General features: G+C 37.6%; 1 long non-coding RNA gene across 1 annotated transcript in view; it reads left to right on the top strand.

Moving 5' to 3' along the window:
- Positions 1-10,118: 10,118 nt before the first annotated feature.
- Positions 10,119-12,550, top strand: part of LOC134795746 (uncharacterized) — a 320,791-nt gene continuing 318,359 nt past the window's right edge. The window contains exon 1 of the long non-coding RNA XR_010144846.1: positions 10,119-10,163. This is a non-coding gene — a long non-coding RNA (uncharacterized LOC134795746). The remainder of the gene's footprint in view (positions 10,164-12,550) is intronic.

Genomic DNA, 12,550 nt, shown 5'->3' with positions numbered 1-12,550 from the left:
GTGACCAGTATCCATAGTCACAAAATAAATAACAGCAGGTACTAGGTACAGAAGACTCACTCTCTAACAAAACGCGTCTGTTACGATCAGCACAGATATGGCCGCTAGGTGGCGACAGCACCACGCGCGGCTTATGGCTAGCCACCAAAATTGGTGTGGGACGGATGTACTTTTAGCTACCTGTAGCAAAGCGACGAAACCGCGGAGTGAGCCACGCCCTGCCATAGTGTAAATTTCATTCGATAGCATGACGTGACGTAGGTACGAGTTTCCGTTGTGTCATTTTGTATTACGGGGTTATGAGTTTCCAAAACGTCCCGCTTGGCGCGCTCTTCACAATCCCATACAAAAATAGACATAACGCAAACGCGAACGCTCGTCAATAATGAAATTTACACTAAGATCACTAGAACTTATAATTGATCCTAAACTAGTGATCCAAAGGACTCGAGCCTTTTAGCTCTTTTTTTAGGGCTCGCCTCATTTCTTGACGCCTAAAAGGCTAAAAGCCTATTTAGCTCTTTAGCCCCCGAGCCTAGTTTTACTTAAGATCCTAGACTCTTGGGGCTAATAACCTTATTAAGGCTTGGGGCTAAAGAGCTAAATAGGCTTTTTTTAGGGGCTTAATAAGGTTATTAGCCCCAAGAGTCTATGCTCTTAAATAGAACTAGGCTCGGGGGCTAAAGAGCTAAATAGGCTTTTAGCCTTTTAGGCGTCAAGAGATGAGGCGAGCCCTAAAAAATAGAGCTCCAAAGGCTCGAGTCTTTTTATCACTATCCTAAATACATCTACTTGTTGTGAATAATAAAAATCCTCTCAGTTTTGGTAAAATAGTTGAACAAAATCCTATACCTACGTCACAGCAAACGTTAGTACAGTCAGCAGCAGATGTAGCTAAGATGAGTTGTTTTACAGTCAGTACAGGTTGACCACAAATACGTTGTCAAAAACAGTTTTAAGCCGACCACTGGCTAACAGGCCGCCGGACGATATCGGCCTGTCAGAAAAATTTGACAGTTCCGAACAACTGACCGGCCGATATCGTCCGGTGGACTGTTAGTGGTCGGCTTTAAGATAATTGTCTTACTTACACTTCTTTTATAAATGGCATTTAATTTTAAAATTTCAACCATTTGTCTGAAACAAAACGTAGGTATTATCTTCAGAATATGTCTTTTTTTTTTAAATTAATAAATTAATACACAAAAGATTTTTTTTTTGGATTTACTAATACACAAAAGCAAACGTTTATTTAAATTATTCCGTGTTTATACAGGATTGTATTTTCCTTGCGGTGGCGAGGTGCAAAATATACTGTGTAAAAACATGTGCCTTGAACGCTCAAAACTCCACTGATTCGTTACTAAGAGAATAATTCCATGTACAGGTAAATTTGAACACCTGGGCCACTTCTGCCCCCGACTGTACCCTGCATTTATTATCCCACAATACACATCTCGAACTGCCGGAGCGGAAGGAGCGTAAAAAACCCGGCCAAGTGCGAGTCGGACTCGCGCACGAAGGGTTCCGTACCATTACGCAAAAAACGGCAAAAAAATCACGTTTGTTGTATGGGAGCCCCACTTAAATGTTTATTTTATTTTGTTTTTAGTATTTGTTGTTATAGCGGCAACAGAAATACATCATCTGTGAAAATTTCAACTGTCTAGCTATCACGGTTCATGAGTTACAGCCTGGTGACAGACAGACGGACGGGCAGACGGACAGACGGACAGACGGACAGACGGACAGACGGACAGACGGACAGATAGACAGCGGAGTCTTAGTAATAGGGTCCCGTTTTTACCCTTTGGGTACGGAACCCTAAAAAAGGAAATTTCTTTTTGCGAACAAACCGCTGCCGTGTGGGGAAGGAGGGGGGAAGGGTAGGGGGGGTGTTGTTTCAGCGGGACGTGTACTACGCTTTATTGTTTTATTCGCCGTGGAAAATTGGGTGTAGTCCAATCAATAGGGACTGACGAATTTTATAGTCTGTACCTGAATTTTATAGTCTGTACCTGAATTTTATAGTCTGTACTGTAATACCTAAAGATGTATTTAAAAACAGTAAACAAAATCTACCCTCAAATGGCTTCGTAAGCCAGTTGAGGGTAGATGAAAACATTACATGATCAAATAATGTAGGTTAAAGTCAGGTCGTTCAGTGACAGATCCAGGTGGTTTTGTATTTGGTTGGTTAATCAATAAATGTTATAACTACCCGAAAATGTACAAATTATTTGTTTACTTTTATTTAAGTACCTAAAGATACAGCATACAGAAAAAAAACAAGTAGGTGTGTTCATGTGATTGGACACCTAATAAGTTTGCCCGATCTTAATTTTAAGTCTAGGTAAAATATAGCTCTATATTTTACCTAGACTTAAAATTAAGATCGGGCAAACTTATTAGGTGTCCAATATAGCTCTATATTTTACCTAGACTTAAAATTAAGATCGGGCAAACTTATTAGGTGTCCAATATAGCTCTATATTTTACCTAGACTTAGAATTAAGATCGGGCAAACTTATTAGGTGTCCAATATAGCTCTATATTTTACCTAGACTTAGAATTAAGATCGGGCAAACTTATTAGGTGTCCAATATAGCTCTATATTTTACCTAGACTTAGAATTAAGATCGGGCAAACTTATTAGGTGTCCAATATAGCTCTATATTTTACCTAGACTTAAAATTAAGATCGGGCAAACTTATTAGGTGTCCAATATAGCTCTATATTTTACCTAGACTTAAAATTAAGATCGGGCAAACTTATTAGGTGTCCAATATAGCTCTATATTTTACCTAGACTTAAAATTAAGATCGGGCAAACTTATTAGGTGTCCAATCACATGAACACACCTACTTGTTTTTTTTTTTGTTTAGCTCATTGGAAGACTACTAGGTCTGTACAGAATTCCTTTAGTAATTAATATTTGTCTCTATTGTCTCTAATCTATGTTTTCTTGGATGTATGTGCTACCTAAGTAGTTAGTTTTAGTCTTTTTCCAGGTCTCACTGAAAATCAGCGTCACGTTGTGTGTCCTAGGATACACAACGTGACGGGAAGCTGAGTGAGGACCTTTTAGAACAAATATTTATGTTCTGTTCGTCAATGAATTTTAGTATTATGTTATTTTTTGTGCTAATAAACATTTCTTATTCTTATTCTATTGTGCAATAAAATGTAAATACCGTGACTTGAAAGACAAATATTCAGTCAAACACATGTAGACTAAATAAACTCAATCAAAACTCGAGGACACAGAACATGCCGGTAAAGTCGAACATTGTCTGCGACATGCGGGCAAAGTCGAACATTGCCGGCGACTCGACAACTAAATAATAACCGGCATTATTGTCGCCTGTCGCGACACGCCGCACTTTACTAACACGGTTAGGGTTGCCTCTTAGCGCCACTTGCACCCAATAAACCGGGGTTAACCGGTTAAACCGTTAACCCAGTGTAATGGTAACCATGGTAACTCTAGGTTTAACCGGTTAGCCCCGGGTTAATGGGATGGTGCAAATGGCGCTTAGCGAAATAATAATATATCTATTTGAACTAAGCTAACTTTGCATGGCAATTGCAAATGATAATGTCATCATCATCAATGTGTCATCATTTATGTGAAAAATGTATGAAAAGTAGGACGTTTATTTTGACACTTCCTCACTTTGTTATATTTAAGTCGGTGGATAAAGCTTATTGAGACGGACTCTACGACTACGACATATTGCGTAAATTGCTTGGAATAAATATTAAGGCGTTAAAGAACAAACAGTAAAGATTTCAAAAATAAAGAAGGTTGCCTATGATGTATATTATTATGTATCCTATAGGTATGCTCTAACTGTATTATTTATTATTGTTTCCCTTTTTCTTGAAAATGGCTGAACAGATTTTTTTTTTCTTATTGGAACAGTTATAAATCACAGTTTTTCCTTACAAAAATTGAGGGTACCGCACAAAATGACTTGGATATTTCTGCAATTGTAAAATTGCTAATTCCCTTCTTGTAAAGAATATATATGATTATTGTTAAATATTATACATTTTATGTTGTCAACTGTAGCAACCCTAATAACGCAAGTACACCACAGCAGGCCAACTTCGAATGCGGGCGACACCTCCTGTTGCCGCGGTCGGACGACCTAGAACAATGTCTGATGTAGTACCTACAGTTTCCACGTTATACAGTAGAACCTCGATAAATAATATACCTTCGGATTGGGTTGAGGCATAGTTTTGAATAATATACAATCATTTGTGTAGGTAAATATATTTTCCTTAATGTCAACCCAGCGAAGAAAATGGGAACTACGTTTGTATGAATAAGCGGTCCTCAACTCCTCCACTATCCTCTTTTTTTAGCCTAATATGCTAAAAAAAGAGGATAGTGCTAGAAGTGTCGCGCTGCTGAGCCAAGGCCTTCCCTCTTTCCCGCCATTTGGTCCTATTCGATGCACACTCCCGCCACTCTTTACAAAATGACTGTGTCAAGATCGTCCCGTTTTATCCGTTCCTATGAAAAACGACATGTAATATGAATTATTATGAATATACGAATATGAATATGAATATAACCTCCTTTAACTATACTCTAACTTTGAATTATACTACATAGTACATAGGATTTGGGTTTTCGTTTCATCGGGGTCGCGGCAAACCTCGACGGTGTTGGCGAGATGACCTTGACGCCTTTGGTAGGAACTGGTGGGAGACGGGTCAGTCGGGTCAAAACCGGGATACGTCGAAAGGGAGGAGGGAGGCCTTTGCCCAGCAGTGGGACACTCTGTCTACCTGCCTGCGAAGGATTCTGGAGTACTTCGGGACACATAGCCAGGAAAAGCAGCGATAATCTCGAAAAATTAGTGGTCACTGGCAAAGTGGAAGGAAACAGACCTAGGGGCAGAAGCCCGATACGTTGGACTGACCAGGTTCGCACCACCCTCGACACCACCGTACACGACGCTCTTCACGAGGCAGCAGATAGAAGTGTGTGGCGCCGAGTGGTCCACACAAAACTATTTCGACGAGATGGTCACGACCCTCAGCATTGAAGAAACCGACGCGAGGAGGGGGGGACACTCTAGGCTCATATAAATAAATAAATAAATAAATCTAGGTTCATGGGGTCCCAGCGCGCATAAGTTGTTCGCAGAAATCGCGAGGCGTCTGGTTGACGTAACTGGTGACCGAAGAGCTGGCGGCTACCTCGCACAACGTATCAACATTGCGATACAGCGAGGAAATGCCGCCAGCATCCTTGGTACAATGCATCAGGGGCCTATTTTAGATTTAAGCTAGTTATTAATTTCGTTTAGTAGTACCACTGTATATATATTGTATGTAAATAAATGATTTAATGAATAATTCAATAAATATATAGGATATATTTAACATTTTAAGCTCTCGCTGTTTGTAGTCATATTACCTACACAGCCTTCACTCAGCTGGCGCAAGAACGCGTCGGATTTAATTTAAAAATAATTAAATTATATCGCGGTTGTTCTTTTTTTTGCATTAGAGAAAAGGTAAACAGTCTTGACGTGTATTTTTCTTGAAAAACACTTTTGAAAAATAAGTCATGGCAAATATGTAACAGTTATGAATCTTATACGATTATTTATTTCCATTCTTTTGCTTTCATAAATAATAGTTACTGATTTTTAAAAAGCGTTTTTCAATTAAGAGACGTCGAGATTGCGTAGTCTTTTTTTAATGTTAAAAAAACGAACTATAGACCCGTTCGTACTCGTATCACTAAATAGGTAATAGGTAAATATGTACGAGTATATATATAGGATGCTTTCTATAGCAAAACTCATCCCTTTAAACAACGAAAATTGGGTTAAAAATTGGTATCGTAAACTCAGGTAACAATAGTGCTTGTAGTTGTTTTGTGGTAATATGTTGTTTTTTAACGAATTTTTTTGATTTGTACTCGTTATATTTATTTTGGAGCTTAGATATACTTTTTTTTCTATTTTACTGATCTTATACCCCTAACGAGCAATTTTTGTTTATTTATATATTTCGGGGATCTCGGAAACGGCTCCAACGATTTCGATGAAATTTGCTATAATATAGGGGTTTTCGGGGGCGAAAACTCGATCTAGCTAGGTCTTATCCCTGGGAAAACGGGCATTTTTGAGTTTTTATAAGTTTTCCGAGCAAAAGCTCGGTCTCCCGGATATTGGAACTTGAATTTGGACCATACTTGTAAGTTGTGGACTAAAGTTACCTGAGTTTACGGTACTTATCTTCTAAGAAAACGAGGTAGCTGAAATAGACTAGTTTATAACAAAGAATAAAAACCATTACAAAACGGTAGAGTATAATGCCATAATAAATCGATCTACACATCAAATTGAGCTATCAACCATTCACAAACACGTCCCGTAGGAGTGACAAATTTGAGAGATATAAAACGAACAATCATCCTTGTACAAATAGCAACACTTAACTGTCCATGGTGTACCTTATGCTTTTTGTAATAAGGTTTATGAACTGTCAGTCAACAGTGTGAACGACGGTACGACTATTTATGGACACAAAAGTATCAATAGGCTTATTTTCATCACCTGCCAATCTAAATCCAACTTTAACGTATTCGTATAAGGTTTTATTTCGAGTGTGAAGATTATTGGATTCAGTAGTACGGGCACGTTCGGATACTACAATTCATTTTATATTCTCGAGGGACCGATGAAAGAAACAGAGGGCCTACGAAGCACGTTCGACGTTCAAAACTCTCTCTGCTCTCTGTCGCACTTGTAAATTCGTACGTAAGTGTGACAGGGAGGCAGCACGTTGAACGTGGTTCGCGGTAGGCCCTCAGTGTTTTCATAAACACGTAGAGTTGTTTCCAAGTTTTGAAACTTGGTCGTTTCCATTCGGAGTTTTCGAGTTGGAGAGATTTGCATTGAAATGAAGCGGCGCGATTCGGGAAATGTATTAGAGATTAACTAGATACGATATAGTAAAGATAATATCTTTACTATTTCATATGTAGTGAATCTCTAATAACATGTTGGTATTGGTATGTATTTAATTAGTTTAGATCAAAAAAAATTATTTCATAATTAAAATAATACATAAACTAAACATAAAACTGATTAAAAACTAAACTTAAATATAAATATAAACTAAATAAGTATAAAAAATTGCCTACTGAAGCCCGTCCCGGGCTGCCCCCGACGCAAAACTACCGTAGGTAAATAGTTGTGTAATTTATAGTGTGCCTACAGTCTAATTATGTAATGGGCTTTTGTTTACGAGTCCTACAGTTACCCTACGTTAAGTAAGTGGTTGTGTAATACGACGTTGGGCCTTTGCTGATAAATATTACAATTACACTACGGTAGGCAACTAGGCATTGGTTGTATCCACATGAAGGCCCTAGGCTAGACAGCAGTTGTTGTTAATCTTCTCTGTATCGTTCCAATTTTAGTATATGTACTGCCGAAGCAAGTACACTTACTATACAGTTACACTCTAATTTGTATATATACTAACAGCACTTCGAAACTTCGTAAGCGAGATTTATGTTTTTTGAGATTTAAATTGAGAAAATGTTGGTAAAATACAATTTTCTAAATTTATGTATAAATTTTATAGTTATAGCTATTAGATTTATAAGTTACTTTTAAAAAATATTATGATTATATCCGGAATAATCGAGAAAATAACTATAACTTCGATGTTTGGAGACAGTAACGCCATCTAGTGACGCCACAAGCAAACTCAACTGGTATTGTTAGGCGTCAGTGCCACAGCCAATGTTGGTAAATACGATATTTGTTATCATTGGGCCAACGAATGTTATCGTTGTTTAGCGAACGGTAGCAAAATACACAAAGGCCCATTGTTGGGCCTCAGTGCTACAGCCAATGTTGGTAAATGCGATATTTGTCGTAATTGGGCCATCGGATGATATCGTTGATTAGCCAACGTTACCAAAATACACAAAGGCCCATTGTTGGGCATCAATGCTACAGTCAATGTTGGTAAATGCGATATTTGTCGTCATTGGGCCATCGGATGATATCGTTGATTAGCCAACGTTACCAAAATAAACAAAGGCCCGTTGTTGGGCATCAATGCTACAGCCAATGTTGGTAAATGTGATATTTGTCGTCATTGGGCCATCGGATGATATCGTTGATTAGCCAACGTTACCTAAATAAACAAAGGCCCATTGTTGGGCATCAGTGCCACAGCCAATGTTGGTAAATGCGATTTTTGTCATCATTGGGCCATCGGATGATATCGTTGATTAGCCAACGTTACCAATATACACAAAGGCCCATTGTTGGGCATCAATGCTACAGCCAATGTTGGTAAATGCGATATTTGTCGTCATTGGGCCATCGGATGATATCGTTGATTAGCCAACGTTACCAAAATAAACAAAGGCCCGTTGTTGGGCATCAATGCTACAGCCAATGTTGGTAAATGTGATATTTGTCGTCATTGGGCCATCGGATGATATCGTTGATTAGCCAACGTTACCTAAATAAACAAAGGCCCATTGTTGGGCATCAGTGCCACAGCCAATGTTGGTAAATGCGATTTTTGTCATCATTGGGCCATCGGATGATATCGTTGATTAGCCAACGTTACCAATATACACAAAGGCCCATTGTTGGGCATCAATGCTACAGCCAATGTTGGTAAAAGCGATATTTGTCGTCATTGGGCCATCGGATGTTATCGTCGATTAGCCAACGTTACCAAAATAAACAAAGGCCCATTGTTGGGTATCAGTGCCACAGCCAATGTTGGTAAATGCGATATTTGTCATCATTGGGCCATCGGATGATATCCTTGACTAGCCAACGTTACCAAAATACACAAAGGCCCATTGTTGGGCATCCGTGCCACAGCCAATGTTGGTAAATGCGGTATTCGTCACCATTGGGCCAACGAATGTTATCGTTGTTTAGCGAACGGTAGCAAAATACACAAAGGCCCATTGTTGGGCATCACTGCCACTGCCAATGTTGGTAAATGCGATATATGTCATCATTGGGCCAACGAATATTATCGTTGTTTAGCCAACGGTACCAAAATACACAAAGGCCCATTGTTGGGCATCTGTGCCACAGCGAATGTTGGTAAATGCGATGGTGGGCCAATACAAAATTAATGTTGGCTACGGAACGAACCTCATCCCAACGTTTTCCCTACCGTTGGCACCGTAGGCCCCAACGAAAATGCTACTAGGGAAACCTAGTCTTTCATTATGTCAATAACGTACTAAAAATCATGCAGAATGGAAAATATTTAGAAGTGGAAAAACAGTTTCTCATTTTTATGGACGAATATTCTTCCCTCTTAACAGCAGGTACAGAAAATGTAGACCCACTAATTGAAGAGATAAGGGCAATTAGAGAAAATCTACGAGTAAAATTTAAACAGAACCCTTAACACATATTTTACTATACTTACAGCATAATTCATTTATTTATATGTGAATTTGCTTAAGCTAATAGTACTTAATACTCATGTAATTATTAATATCTGAAAGACCGAGCTTTGCTCGCAAACCATATAAAAACTCAAAAATGCGCGTTTTCCCAGAGATAAGACCTAGCTAGATCGAGTTATTGCCCCCAAAAACCCCCATATAGCAAATTTCATCGAAATCGTTAGAGCCGTTTCCGAGATCCCCGAAATATATATATAAATAAATAAATAAATATATACACAAGAATTGCTCGTTTAAAGGTATAGGTTTATTTTTGACAGTATTTTTTGTCATTTGTAAACAAATAATTGCGATATCAAATACAATAATTATTTCATTAGTAAAGCATTAATTCGTAAAATAATCTATCAATTCTATCATTACGAATGACGTTTCTTCCAATTATGAATGATTTATTCGGTTATAAGTTATATGTCCAAATTGAAGTCCAAGTCAAGTAGCAAGGTCTCCCATGGGGTACACCTATCACTTTTTCATTTACGTAACCATTTGGTAGCCTCGTCACTTTTAAACGTTTTCTCGAGTCAAATAGACCCCCAATTAGACATACCGAAGTCGTAAAAAACACATTTTTCACCCTATTTCTCCAAACTTACAGTTGCAATGCGTAATTATTTTCCATCGTATTTTCACGGAAACGTACGAACATGTATTGCTAGATATTTCAGTTAGTCTCGGTACAAAAAGTACTGACATTGACTGAAGTAGCATGACAAATACGAATACTTACCTAGCTTATAATTCTTGGCCCTCTCGAATTACAGACCCTTTTAAATTAGTTTACCGTATAATTAGTTACTTAAACTTCACAAAAACCCTTTCTTGCCAATAAATAATTAATGTAGGGTGTCGCGGCGTGTCAGCAAATTGCGGATTCAGTCCCTTTCGGACTGTCCCTACCGTGGGTCTTTTGTGGTGACATGATTACAGTAGTACCAAGTAACCACAGATATATAATGACGCGTAGTTAGACCAAGAAAAGTCTGCAACGATTTTGATAGCACACGCAGTGCAAGTGTTATTTATACGTCATAATTGGGTCTCTATTGTTTCCCATAAAGTTTTAAGTCATAATGTATTGTTTGTCCGCATTTTCGTTAGTCATAATTTGGTTGGTGGTAACTTTTTAGGATTGTCATAAAAAGAACCTAACCTAACCTAACCCATTATAGGATAACCTTACGAAAATCCTGAAAAGTTACCGGTTTCAGTTTTAGGACTAATGATAGTATGACACACAATATATTATGAGTTATGACTTAAAACGTTATGTGAAACAAAGGGACCCCGTCATAATTTCATAAAATTTTGACGTATAAAATAACACTTGTAGGGAAAGCCATCACTTACATGAACGTTTCATAAGTGCGAAAGAGGCAGACTACAAATGAAAAAACGTGAACACTTTTGAGCTTCACAGCGGCCGCTAGCGGCCACTTGAATGAACCAAAACGTAAGGCGGACTGGGAAATATAAATAAAGCTGAAGTGAATAGATAGGGAAAAAACAAATAGTTTACGCAATCACATATTATTTCTAGATTCAATACTTCCAATGACACTTAACATCATTCCGATTTCCGTCGCACTTTTTATAATTACATACACAAACTTTTATTACCTTGCCCTGTTCATATGTTTGTTACTTTAGTGTGGAAAAATCTTGGAAGCTAAATTTGACCACCAGTTTCCGATTTCCGATTGAGCTGAAATTTTGCATGCATATCGTCGGGTGACAAGCAAAACTCACTAAGTACTACCAAATATATTGAGTAACAATGCACTTTATTACACTTGTAACACGGTTTAGTGTCCAATAATTTCAATGATGTTAGTTATAGTTACTTTTGCTTGTCACCCGACGATATGAATATCGGATGGCAATGCAATATTATGATGACATGGAGCTGATCTGATGATGGAGACAGGAGTTGGCAATGGGAACTCTGTGATAAAACAATGCAAACTAATTATGTTTGGGGTTGTTAGAAATGTCTCCATAGAAGTTACAGTCAGAGATAAAAGCTTGTACCAAAAACGAAATTATTGCCAAAAACTTAAGATATTTGATAGGATATCTAGTACATTATAGATCTGTGGTACTAACGGCAACACTCTTTGACCATTTGTATACCTTATGTCTAGGGAATAAGGTTTATTTTGAATTAAAAGTATGAATGGTACACGGAAAGGCTTCGGGCTTAAATATTCATTATGATTAAGGCCGTTCCCTGAGCCAGAAATGTAAAAATACCCCAATAATTATCCTATTTTTCTAAGAAACGGTGATATTTGTAGACGTGGGAAAAATAAATATAATTCTTGATTATATTATCTTTAATAACACAGCTTTCGATACACGATTCATAACACTTCGCTCGATACAATTTATTCCCAAAGTAACCTCCAATTCGAATTTTTACTCCAACTTTACTCGTTTCTTTACTATGTGACACTATGAAACAAAAAAAGGAGAAAAATCAATCATAAGTATAACAGTAATTTGACAGCTTTAGAAAAACGATAATTAGAGGCAATATTTTTAAAATAAATAAACATCAACTAATTCTATCGTAACAAAATATCGACTCCGGCCTGCATGCTCTATCTCCGTCCGTCTTTCGAAATGAGACAGTGATGGCTGAGCGCTCGTGCCAGACGGACCTGTACTAGGTGTCCCCAAAACAAATATAAGATTTACTTATAAAAACTGTGCTGTGTTGTGTGTCCTAGTGATATACCGTGTGCACCAAAACCTTTAAGTTATAATGGGTAACAAGCAATTGAATTAAAAGAAGACATCTCGAAAAAGACAACTCGGAAGATTCCAACAAACAATGGAACTAACGTAAGTAAAAATGTATATTTATTACACAGTGAAATACGTAATTATTACTTAATTTAATATATACTTGATCGTACTAATTAGTAATCCATATAACTTAAAACATTCTAGAATTTAATAATCGCTCCATCTACCGGTTAAACATTGTCATCAATTCATCATCTAAATAGCTTAAAAGGATATTGCGATTCGCGACGTTTACACCACGCG

The sequence above is a fragment of the Cydia splendana genome, chromosome 12, assembly GCF_910591565.1.
Source record: "Cydia splendana chromosome 12, ilCydSple1.2, whole genome shotgun sequence".
In the NCBI taxonomy this organism is placed as follows: Eukaryota; Metazoa; Arthropoda; class Insecta; order Lepidoptera; family Tortricidae; genus Cydia; species Cydia splendana.
This window is presented reverse-complemented; position numbering and strand designations above follow the sequence as displayed.